This window comes from Balearica regulorum, chromosome 5 (assembly GCF_011004875.1).
Source record: "Balearica regulorum gibbericeps isolate bBalReg1 chromosome 5, bBalReg1.pri, whole genome shotgun sequence".
Taxonomy (NCBI): Eukaryota; Metazoa; Chordata; class Aves; order Gruiformes; family Gruidae; genus Balearica; species Balearica regulorum.
In genome coordinates, this window is record NC_046188.1 from 21310967 (window position 1) to 21324226 (window position 13260).

Below are 13260 nucleotides of genomic sequence, written 5' to 3' on the forward strand. Positions count from 1 at the left end.
TTCTTCTAGGCAAATTATCAATAACGTCTGGTTTTGAAAGGAGAATTTTGTCTACACTGTTCATCAAGAGAGAAATCTGAGTCACCAAGATGAACAGATGCACCTTGATCATCCCAGTCACCTGAGCCAATTAGGTCACCTGAGCCAACGTGGGACTTTGAGGCATCAGGTCATCCACAGCATCAGCTTAGTGAGCTGGGAGAGCAAGAAAATTCTGTGGAATCAGCGGAACTTATACCAAAAAAAAATCTACAGAGAAATATTTACATCTCTGTATTTGAATTTCCTATATGTCTGTAAAAATAAAATACTTTAATGTTAAATTAAAGTAGCTGTTACTGCCTTTTATAGCAAATTTAAAATATAACATGCACATATACATTACTGCTCATATTTGAAGTAGTGCTGCAGTAGCTGTAAAACTGGTTGTTGTTCATACCTACTCACACATAATTCCTGTTCAGAAAGTTTACCGTGTACCTTTCATGTACTTTGTTGCCTTTGCTCACCTTGAACTGTTTTTCTGCCAAAAATACATGAAACAAAACTTGAAAAGTCACTGGAAAACGCAGAAGTGTAGCATTATTTCCCTTATACATAAAAGACGGGGGGGGAGAAAAAAGAAAAAAAAATAATCCCAAATGTCTCCCTGACTTCATCACTGCTGGAAATGAATACTGAAGAAACTTTAGACAATGCTGAACAAGATCTCGGCAGAGGAAGCAACTAATCACAGAAATAGGTGATCTACTGGTCTGAGCACAGAACTGCAATTTGTGTGAGCACATGCTGTAGAACTAGAGGAGGCATCCTGGGTCAGTGAATCCAATTCCCTGCTATCATAAGCAATCATGTCATATAATCCCATTCATCTCATTTGAGCTCCATCTTAAAACCCTTTTTATGAATTTGCAGAATAAATGCATTCGTAGCTAGTTTATATTCATTTGTTCTTGTGTAACCTTGTCCTTTAGCAAAAATAGCTCATCCTCCTCCTGCCTCCTGTTTATTTATAGAAAGCAATCATACTTTTTCTCAGCTATTATTTTGCTAGGCTAAGTCCAGTTCTTTCAGTCCTCAGCGTAAAATAGGTTCTTCATTCCTCTAATTATCAAATAAGCTGGTCTGTGTACCTGCTCCAGTACAAGCATTTTTATTTTTTTTTTAATACTCTCTACACTATTTCAAATAGTTTTAACCATTCCTACTATTAACCATCACGTTTTCATTAACTACTGGAAATACGTCGCTTCATACATTCTAAGATGTTTTCCTTCTCTCATTCTCTCTCCTCTTCATTCTTTTCTTTCTTTCTTTTCTCTCTCACACAAGGGTTCCTTGACTGACTCATACATCCACATCTCCCTTCCCATGTGTTGTTTTCCTAGCCTGCAAGTAACACTTTTTGTTAATTAAGAATAAAAATGTGTCAATACCCTGTATCTTTGTTTTGCTTAATTTCATCATAAATCTGTTATTTCTGTGTCTTAAAACTGCCGAAGACTTCTCATATATTATTGCAGTACTCTAATGAGAATTTAACTCAAATTTGTGTCATTGGTTGATTTTGTTCCTAAAAAACTAAATTCCTAAATGAAAATGCTAATAATTGTCAGCTCCAAAAGAAATGCTAGAGGAATTCTGGTAATAATATCTCTGGAGAAAAAATATTCCTTTTTTTATTAGCTTTCTTTCCTTTAGTTGTTTTACACTTAGAAAACTAATTGTTTCTAAGTCTCGTAAGTCTCAAAGTGTCTTCCTCGGGCTAAATGATTTCACCATATCAGAAGTTCTCTTGAAGTCCAGATACAAAATATGCACTATAATTTTCATCTAGAAAACCAGTTATCTTGTTAAATACAGCTATCATCAGGCTAGTCTAGCATGAGACTTCTCTCTGTCTCTGACTAATGCAAATTGCATTCCAACCCATTTTCCACAGATATCTATATTCTTAAATATTTGTCTCAAAATGTGTTTTAAATCCTTGATCATGATAAAGGCAAAGAACCAATAGCCACCATAACAAAGACAATCACTTTCTTCTTTTCTTCTTGCTTTTCGTGTTCCTTGTGTGCTATTCTCCAATTATGAAGGATGCTTCAAGAGCTACCGTTTCAAATCTTCCAGATTTCCAGGGTGAAATCTATATGTCCTTGACTCTTGCTGCATTCTCAGATGGAGGAACATTGGCTTGTAAATACATGTTTCTATTAGCCTTTCTGCCTTTGCGTTTTTTTTCAGTGTCATCTTCACTGAACACTCAGTAACCTTGATACTAAGACTAATTTAACTTACTTGGAAGGAGTTATAAAAACCTCTCTCCCCTACAATAGGGATAATGAAATATATGTCACTCAAAGCAGGGTTAGGAGATTCTATGCTTCTATCTATGTATTACTTTGGAAATAAAAACCACTGTCTATGGCATCATCACATGACCAGTAAATGACACTGTGATCTCGCAACCTAAGTGTCCAAATCCTCACCCTCTCGGGTGTCTCACAAGTTCTGCTGGATGAAAAACTCTCATATATTTAGGTATTTTCTAGGAGTACATCTAGATTAAATCATTACAGTCTATCTTTTTGCTGTTGTGCTATGATAATAAGTTATTATACTGTTACTATTGTTACAGACTAATCCTACAGTGGTAAAAATTGCTACAATTTTATTACAATAGCTTCATGATTCATGAAAGCAAATGAGAAATAGAAAATGCTACATAGGCTGAAAATTCTAATAAGAAATGTATGCAGCATAGATAATATTTATGTGCAGGTGCATATATATCTATATATGCATGAAAAATCTTTATAAAATATATCTCAGTAATGTAGACTAGTAGCTCAGATAAATGCACTTTAATTGGTACTAAACCTGGTAAGTAGATGCTGAAAAGGCTGCACAGTATTAGACAGAATGAAAGGATTAATGCTAAAAATATACGAAAAATAAAGAATAATGTTTTAAAATATATGGTAAGTGGCAAGATCCTGACTAGAGAAAATAATTGTTTTATATTGAAAATATATGCTGTACATCACAGAAGGGGGAAGAAGGGCAAGCCAGACCAGTCAAAAGCAGTGGCAATAAGCAGATGTTTCAGAAAGTCCTAAAGACTAAAACACTAAAGAGATCCTAAACTCCAATTGTTCACATATTTTTAAACAAGTTTCTAAGCTTCTACCAAGCTCCTGAATGATTAACAGCTGTCTTATTCACTCCCTTACAAAGGCACATATCCTCACATCCAGAAAATAAAAATGTTTGGTAACTAAGAGTGTCCCGTTATCCATATAAATAGCCAATACTTGTCCTGATCATAAATTTTTGACTTTATGGATTTCCTGTGGCACTGAGTTCAGCAGGATAGCTCCTAACTATAGAGAATACAATCACTTTAGAAAGTATTTGTCTATATTTATAGTATTCTTTATATACATCCTTCTTCTGATATAAAGAAAAACAGTTTGGAATATTCTATTTCTCCCTATCTACCTAATAGTTTTTGTATTACAGTATCAGGTCCTTTGGGCATCTCCCTTCTAAGCTAAATATTTCTACTTCGTGTAGCATCTCCTCACAATATTAACAATTTTTGTTGTGAAAAATGCATGTTTCCTTTGAGGGGAAAAAAAAAAAAAAAAACAACCAAAAAACACCCCAACCCAAAAACCCCACCAAACCAACAAAACCAAACACAGGAAATTCTCTCGCTGAAGAAATTGAGATGTCCAGATTTTTACAGAACATTTCATACAAAGATCATCTTTCACGGCATCATCTTTAAGTGTTTTACAGGCAGTAGATGATTCACCAACACAGCTTTGTGGAAACCTTCTGGAACAGGTCAGTATTTTTAACCAGATAGGACCAAAGGTTAAATGACTTGACCAAGTAAGCTCAGTGAGTCAGCAGCACAGTCAGAAGGAATTCAGGAGTGAAATCTCGACTTTTTGAAGCCAACAGAAATTTCCCAACACCTTCTGCAGAGCCAGAATTTCACTTCAGTTTCTGCAATATGCTTCTCCCTTCTGCAATCACTAAAGCACAGTTGTGCTAAGTGACTCTTCAGTTACTAAACTTCTAAAGGCCGTTTTGTTGGTGGGGCTGGTTTTTGCCCACTAATGTACTTGATTTCACATGATTTCACAAAAGTGCTCATCATGCATTATTTCAATAAGCTTAGGCTTACTGACACTATAATCCCTTTAAATAGTTCCAGCATAGCATTAACTTATTACAGGGAACGAAAATGACAGTATAATACCAAAATTGAATCAAGTAAACTATAAAGAAAATTTCTGTAGAAAGACAGGTCTCATTTCAGACTATTTGCACTAAAGAACATGATGATAATGTACACTATTCGTGTACTTGATCTAGAAATGCCTTAACAACTTTTGTTTATTTGTAAGGGACTCATATTAATAACAATGATAATATGTTCTGTCTTAAATCTTTGGAAACTGTGAAATAAAGTAAATGAAATAAAACAACTGTATTTTTGCTCACTCTGAAGAAACTTGAATAGTCCAGCAGGATTAAATCTTCCTTCTTTTGATAGCAACAAAGCTGTTGAGGTACTTGCTTAAAATAAATAAACTTTTTTTTCATTCTTTGTTATTTACTATTGCTATACTTCATAAGCTTATGACAAGAATTTGCAAGCACCATATCTCTTTTAATGTTTTTGCAGCAACACTTAAAAATTAGTGGAAGCTTATCTGAGACATCTTCAATACTTTATTGATAATCCTAATAATTTTCCAATGATAGCAACTCTCTAGAATTTTGCTCAAAATTCTTGAGAAATATTCAAAATGGAAGGAGTAATTATTTGATTTAATACTTATATTTTAACCAATACAGACAGGCATGTTTTCCAATGCAGTTTTACCAGTGACATTCAATCTGAACAGCTATAGTTCTCACATTACTGAAATAACGTTATTGCTATTAATAATCTCAAAGAGCCTCTGAGTTCGAAGGTATTGCATAGAGCCACAGATGGCTGCATAAAGGTCATTATTTATACAGCTATAACACTAAAAACACTGGATTTCCATACACATGGCTTTGTTCTGCTGTATGTTTACCTTCAAAAAGCCTGAAATGAATGCGACAGGAAGAATACTTGCAGGAAACATAACACCATATAAATGACACTCTAGTGCAAGCTAAGCTTATGACAATATAAATATTGATGTTATTAATGCCACCTAAAGTATCCAAGTATAAAATATACCTCCCTATCTTGTGTGCAACATAGCAGTTTATGTCAGCAAGGCATTACTTCTGTTGCAATAATTTTTTTTTTTTTTTAATGATTTATTGCATCGAAGGCAGAGCAGCTTTAGGAGGTGCACAATGGCAGTAAGAGAGGACTGAGGAAAGAAGAGACAACCGGATGCAAGCAGAGTTCAATAAAGTAAATGATCATAGTATCTTTCCAGAGGTTTCTACAGTACACAATTTTAACTGTTGGCTGCAACATATGTACTCCTCTTATGTGAATGTGGTTTCCTGAATGGAAATTTGGACATTTGTAAGGGTTTAGCAAATTGGCCCTATGCATATAAGATCTGGAATATATACATAACAGATCTTATGAATAGGCGCCTGGACAAAAACTCTGTCAGTGTTCAATAGACTCCTGCTGTTATTTCAGTGCCATGTGTTCCCATTATCTTCTTAATTACTCACCCACAGCTCCAATTGAAGACAATGATGTTGCAGTCACTGCATTCTTTGTCAAAGGAAAAGATACGAATCCTATGGTAAGATTCAACCCTGGTTATTCTTTTCTGCTATTCCAAAGGACCAAACTCGGTTAATTAATTTATCTTAAGTGGCGGGAGATTTTCCTTATGCCAGCTGTACCAGCCCTGTCACTGCAGGCATATTTTCAACATTAATACATCAATGCTTTTCAAAGATAATTTTATTTGTGCCTAGAAATAAGGTTTCCGTAATTTCTTGGAGACTGTGTAATAGATTTTGCTCTTAGAAAAATATCCTGATGTTCTGCTTAGTTGAAACAGTGGCTAAAAAAGTAAAGATGGCATTCCAGCTGCTGAGACAGTATCATGATTTTCAGTTTCTCAAAGAATACTCAGCATCTCTCAATAATTTTTATCTGAGTATCTGGAGACAACCACTTTTAAGAAAGACAGTTTAGTAGGGTCTATGAAGCATTCAAGCCTGAATGTTACAAGATATCTACATGGCAAAATATACATATAAATTTTGGCACCTAGTTTTACAGACTTTCTTTAGTTTTTGCTGACAGATGCTAACATACAGTACTGAGTCTGAATTCTACACAGAACTCATATGTATTATCTTAGGTTCCAGGTGTCTGTGTAATACTTTTTTTGTCTGGCTTTGAGGTGTGTGCTTGTCTCAGTACCCATGTTCCATCAGTGCACAGAGCAGGAAGAACAAGAATATGTCCCTTTCCAGGTGGTTTGCAGGACTTTACAGTAGAGTTAAAATAAGCAATCAGATCACAAGCTAAGCGTTTATGTGTGACCTTTTGTTGGATAGATGCTCTTTTGCATGAGAGAGGAAACATAAAGAGCTCATAAGCATATTAAAAGTTTTACCAAATACCCAATGATGTGCTTGAATGAAGTCCTAATTAGCCATAAGGGATATGGAAAGGGCAGCCAGGAGAAGTAACCCCATTCCTTTGATGTCAGTGGGAATTATTTCTATTGATTTTGCTGAGGGCCAAAGCATCACCTAGGTCTTTGACTCCAGGAACTTTAATCACTTGTATTAAACAGAGACTCACATGGCTACTCTTAGCTGTTTTGGTGCTATTAGACAGGTAAGTGCCTAATTAATTGGACCGTATTCTAATTAATCAATTATATATAGCAATAGGCTGGTATTAAATTTCTGGGGCTTGTGGCCATCAAAATATTACTTGGGGAAGCAAATAAGTAATTCTGTATCGCTTTAGATACCCTGTTTCACCAAATCAAAATGTTTTATTCAAAATTTATTTAAATATTTCTAAAATTATCAGCCAATTCTATGCATAATGCCAAAGAGAAAATTCATGACTTTATGTTAAATTTAAGAGGAATGGCTTCATCATTAATATCTGATATTCTCTTTAATTTTTTGCTACTCTGGATAGCTAATCTAGAGATCAGATCATCTAGTTGACCATGCATTCCTTGGTGCAAATCCTAAACTAGCATAACTCATCTAATGATGAGATTATTAAAGCCAAGAAAATTATGCCAGTACAGACATACTGAGCAGCAGACCTGCATGTTCAAATTACAGAGTACATATTCTAGCATCATCAGATATGCTAAATATCAAATCAGTAACTGGATGACATACTTTCAGCCCACTGGAATCACACCTCCTACAATATTAAAACATTTTCTCTCCAGGAAACATTTGAGAAAGGAAATTTCAGATATATATGAGAAATTGCTTAGGTGAGCCTCACATTGCAAAAATTATTCCAAAAAACATTCTTTATTTGGGAAATTAATTTGCGATTTTTTTAGTACAGAAATAAGTTGCGCAATTCAAGCAGGCAAAGATGTTGAAGACATGCAGAAAACCTTTACTTTGAAATAAGTGTTAATTCCTCCCATGTATCTAGAAGGAAACTGCTTTTGACAGACTATATTTTTCCACTGTTTCATTTAATAATTCATATCAACGTTTACCAAGGGAGATTGGTCTTTGCTTTAATTCTCATTGTATGCCAGCCAACCTGCTACCTATTCTTATGACTTTTATTACTTATTGCTGTTGTTTTGTCGACTTTGCAAGTGATATTGCTACAAATAAACAAAAAAACATCAGCATGAGAGAATGTGATCTTCAGAAAGGGCTTTTATTTCAAACTGTCTCAGATTTAATTTTAGGTCATACTGTATTTTGAAATGAAATCTTTCTCACTCAAAAATCTAGCAATATAATGGGTGATGCTTCTTGTTGCTTCAAATGGAGATAACCACAACACATTTCTGTCTGTTTAATACATGTGGAGACCCTGCAAGACAGTTATCAAACCTATTGACTTGGACTGGAATTGAAAGTATGCAAAATTTTGCAGAACTTAGCCTCAGGTGTGGAAAGGGGACTGATTCCCAAATTTATTTTTGGTCAAGCTGGAAATAGAAGGAGCCTATGTCATATGTAGAATAAAATGGAGGCCTACATTTCACAGGAATAATACTCTACTGACTTTTGGGTGGCGGGGGTGGCTAGGGGAGAAATCAAAGCAACTTCTATTGTTTTGGCATGGCATGACTGCAAAAATGAGTACAGCTGCATCATTCTTAAGCTGTGCTGGGGGAAAACCAGATATTGTTAAATTCAAGTAATGATGTGGAGTCAGTTCTCCTCAGGAACAATACTCTATATGCACCTAAATACTCATGAGAGAATATTCCTGACTTACATTGCTACAATGGAGTGCAAAACCATTAGAAATCCACCATGGCTGCCTATAGGTCTCTGTAAAAAAGTGTTATACACATAAGTTGCAATAGTAATAGTCACTTTGTTACAGTATTCTTCACATTTTTGCTGTACTTTCTGAACAGCCTTACAATATCCTTCCCCTATTTATTCCAAATTCTGTTTGTATATGGAAAAATCAGATACCGCGAGGTTGCAGCTTCATTAGGAATTATCTGATTGTGGTAACAATTGTAATGCTTGCACTTGGGCTGGAAGTGGACAATTGTTTTGCGGGATTTATTTTTATTATTCTCTGGAGTCTCACACACTCAAGTGGCAGAATGGCCACATACTAAGCACATGTGTGAGTTTCTCTATAGGATGGCATGCTAATCATCAAAGTAAATCAAGAAACTTGGCTCAAACAATGTGATAATTTTGCTGGTTATGGAATGCCAATTTTTTTCACAGTTTATATTAAAAAGTAGAGGATTCTTTTTCATTTCCCTATGACTCAGTATTTTTAATGAAAATCTAACATACTTTAAAAAAATGAAATTTTGAATACTCCTTTTGGAGTAAATGTTCTAGTTTTGATTCTGGTTTCAAAAATGTTGTGGATTTTTGCAGTCGCTTTTTAAACTCTTCTCTGGATGTGGGTGGTGTGTACAAATAGGCAGTTCTTCGTAGTTACCCATTTGATTTGTCAATACTCTGATATCTATGCATTGATTCATAAACCATCAGCACTCTCTACTTTACCTCAGGCATTTCACACAGTTCGGCACGTGTGCTGCATTTCTGGTTATTTACAGTCCTAAATATGTTTTACAGTGAGACTGTCAATTCATCTGATGTAAGGATGCTCATCTTCTTTCTGCTTTAGCCTATGGATGAAGACTTGAAACAACTAGTGAGTCCCTTCATTTTCCGTTATATGGATGTAAAATAATTCCAGATTTCAGAAGAATAAACCTGAATTTACACTGGAGAAAGTCTACGGTGAAAGTGTGACCAGTCACACACTACTTCTTGCTATTTCAGGTCTTATAATTCCATTTCCCTTATTGGTAGTGGTGTGTCATGGTAAGATTTAAATAGTGCAAAACTGACAGAAAGATCCTCCTCTATTTCAGGACAGTAATATGAGATATGGAGATATTTAGTTCACAGGATTTTATTTCCAGCATTGCAATGCATGTAAGGGAAAGAAATAAGGATCCCCATGTGATTGTCAGCAATTATAGAGCATACGTACTTATTTATAAGGAGAATCTTCCTACTGGAAATTGCCTGAAAAGCAAGCAATACACGGGGCTGATGAATTCAACTTGTATAATTACCTGGGAGAAAGGAGCTAGAGTGAAGGAAGGGGAGATTTGCTTCTTGTCAGATCAGCTCTAATCTCATTTCCACACAGTCTAAAAAGACAGCTTTGTACCTATATCTATTAGAGAACCTGTAGACTCCTTCCTAAAGTAGCTCTCTCAGATAAGAGATGTTAAAATAGATAGAATCATAGGTCCACGAAAGTACGACCCTTTAATCTTGCTGGGAAGACCTCGGTTTCAATATATCTAGGGTTTTAAGCGTTGGAGGTTAAGACTGTAGTTAGAAAGAGAGAGAGAGAGAGAGCAAGGGTGAGAGAGAGATGCTATATATTACATTTCTAAAAGAACGATTCATTGGGAGTCACTTTCGCAACACTGTTGTTTGCAGTTGGAATATGCAGCACAATCGGTGTCATTTTGCTAACTACTTATCTAGACTGTTCATAAGTCAGTGGAGCTATAAATATAATCCATGCACTTATAAATAATCGTGGGTACAAACCACTGCCCTGAATTTCATGCTCAGAAGGGAATTTTAAGCTTTGCAATTCTGACTGACCAGGTCTCATGTTGTGTATTAAAAATTCTCTGCATGAAATAAAGTCATTTGGTATTATCAAACACCACAGAACTCTTTTGCAATGACACCTTTCACTAAAGTTTTACAGATTGGCATTAGGCTACTACAGCAATGAGAAGAGTATAAGATCAAGTAGAATAGAAGACAATGTGGCTCCTTATTATTCAGATTGTTTTGTATCTAATTGCAAAACACTATACTAGTTTCTATAAAGGAAACAATGACTAACAAAAGCGATACATTTATTCTCGGACATTAACTACCTTTGGGGTACTATTGAGATTTGTACTGAAAAAAGCTGCTAAATCATGTATTATATCACCGGTTATCAGTTAGCAAAGCTCCACACACTTTGCTGCCCGTTTCTGTTTGGAGACAACAGTGTAAAGTCTTACTGCAGATTCTGGAGGTAAATATTCACTCGCAAAACAGCAGTTCTTGATTATCTCCAGTAACATTAAAGCAATTTCCTCGTACTATTCTTATCTTTCTTAGCCAACATCATCATCAGAATATGCACAACTATAGGCTTAATTGAAATTAAAAAATGGCAAATGGATAGAGGACATCTCTCATTATTCTCCCCACTCCTGCAGTAGAGAGTTCCCGTAGCAAGAGAAATTATTTAATTCACTAAACCCAACCAGTTTAAAATTTAATGCAAGTGTCAAAACCTACAGTTGCATTGATAAAACCATCTGTAATTTGTAGTCCTCTGGCAAAAGGAGATGAAGATTAGGCTGGTAAAATTTTTAGAACCATACTGCATGCCCACGATGGTCATATGCATGTGAAAATCAAGTTTCATTAGATATAGCAATGGTGGAATGCATGAAAAATGTCATGGAAAATATGTCATCACAACAGGTACAGCAATTGCTATGAGACGGAGGTAAGAAACATAAATGAAGTATAAACAGATGCTTCAATAAATTACACAACCATGTCCACATATGAATCTGAAACTCCAAACTATGCAGCAAGTAACTAGAACAGTGTTGTAAACCTGACCTTAGGCAATTGTATGCCAAATCATTTCCTTAAATCATCAGTTAAATCAAGAAAAAGAAAAAAAATTACTTTGTGTAGGAGATTTGAAGAGAAGGGTCCTCTATTGATTCACAGGCAGCGAGGGCACAAACAGCACAGTGTCAGCTCCGAGACTACAATCCTTTCCCCTTACTGCTAAAGAAGGCAGGCTGGCCTACAGTCATGGCTCTAACAAGGAACTCAATAGAGAAGTTTTGTGTTTTATGTTGTGGATATTCAGCTGCTGTAAACCGGTCCAGCCCTGATTTATGCGAGTGCTACACATTTAATATCAAGCAGGTTTCTGAATCTGCTTGTGCGTCAGCGCTCCTTTGATCAAATGCTGTTATTAACTCTTCCTTCTATCTTTCGTTTGCATTGTCTCTTTTTATGTCAGGAAGAATAGTGCAGAGTTTGTTTCTGATAACATGCTTTTTACATGGACTGGTACAGTGTGACTTAGGCTCAGTTCTGCTTTGTAAGAACAGAGGAAGAAGAGGATGTGGAGGTGAAAAAGCAGTTCATCCTTTTTACCTAATAAATCTTTCCACTTCTGACAGGGACTGGAAAAATGAGGCTCTGTTAATAGTGGTGGGTTTACCTGAGTCCACCTTTCATTTCATATAGATCACTGTAGACTACGTCTGGATTTCAAATAGAAACAGAAAGAATTTGTATTCAGCAGGAGAAACCTTGTGTTGTTCTGTCCCCTCTTAAGCATTAAAAATATTGTGCTTTTTGTTATTTGTCTTAGACTGTTAGGAAAGACAGATCAGAAGCCATAACACTGTTCCTTTTCTCAGGAATGAAATGTTGGCTAGTAAGAAATTATTCACCGTATTTTAATTTTCACTTGTACTTCATTTTTTTGAAATATCTAGTAAAAGACTTGCAAATCTGACAAAATGTGAGATTTCTCCAACTCTCTAAAAACAATTACTTAAAAAACATGTTTGGCTGAATTTCAGTGCTCATGAAAAGGAAGACAGATAGCACTGAGTGAAGCATCACACACAAGTTCCCCGGAGCAGTTCTGCCAATGCAGTTCAGCCCCACACCTGTCCTGGAACTATTCACAGAGCTAATCTATGCGGTAGTTATTCCCATGTGGGCAACTATCCATGAGAGGCTTGACTGAGACCAGCCAAATTCATCTGACTTGTGTTTTATTACTCACAGGAAGCTTGATCTGAAAGAATGAAGGGCTAACATGTTAACTCATCCAGTGCCATCTTTCCACTGAGCTTTTTCTTCTCTTTTACAGTTACAGTAACAGAATTCTAGTCAGATTCTTTACTAGAGTTTCTGCAAGATTACAAGTAAGCAAATAAGTAGAGTTACATATTGTCCCAAGTATTATTACTACCAGAACACTTGTGGGGAATGCTGAAATCATACAAAAATTGCACTAACAAATCAAGGGCATATTCCTTTAGCATAATCTTCCCCATAAATTATCTCCTTCCTTTATATTAAGTGCCTGGACTTGGTGCTGCTGATGATTATGGGCATTTGGTGTGCCTGGGGGAAGAGAAATGCCAACCCTTCCATATAGACACATGCAGCGAGTTTCTGCAACCGCTGCTGGTTCAGTCCTCAGCGCGCACCACTTCTTGTCCCCTTGCTGTTTTTAGAATCCAGTGTTGAATTCTGCCTTGCCTTCAGCTGCAAGGGGCAAGAGCATACTGCAAGCTCAGACCATAATGTAGAGTGTGATCAATGTTTGACCTAGCCCCTAATTTAATCAACAGGACAGCATGAACTCACTGATGACACAGAAGCAACATCAGAATACTGTATGTTGCAGTGCATGATGATCGTTTCCTTCAGCATGTTTCTTATAAGCTAGAATAACAAAGATCCACTTCAGTGCCA

The 13260-nt window shown here is 35.9% G+C and overlaps 1 protein-coding gene across 4 annotated transcripts in view; it reads right to left on the reverse strand.

Moving 5' to 3' along the window:
* FLRT2 (fibronectin leucine rich transmembrane protein 2) overlaps positions 1 to 13260 on the reverse strand; it is a 64535-nt gene that overhangs the window by 36723 nt on the left and 14552 nt on the right. The gene's annotated exons all lie outside the window — the stretch shown is intronic.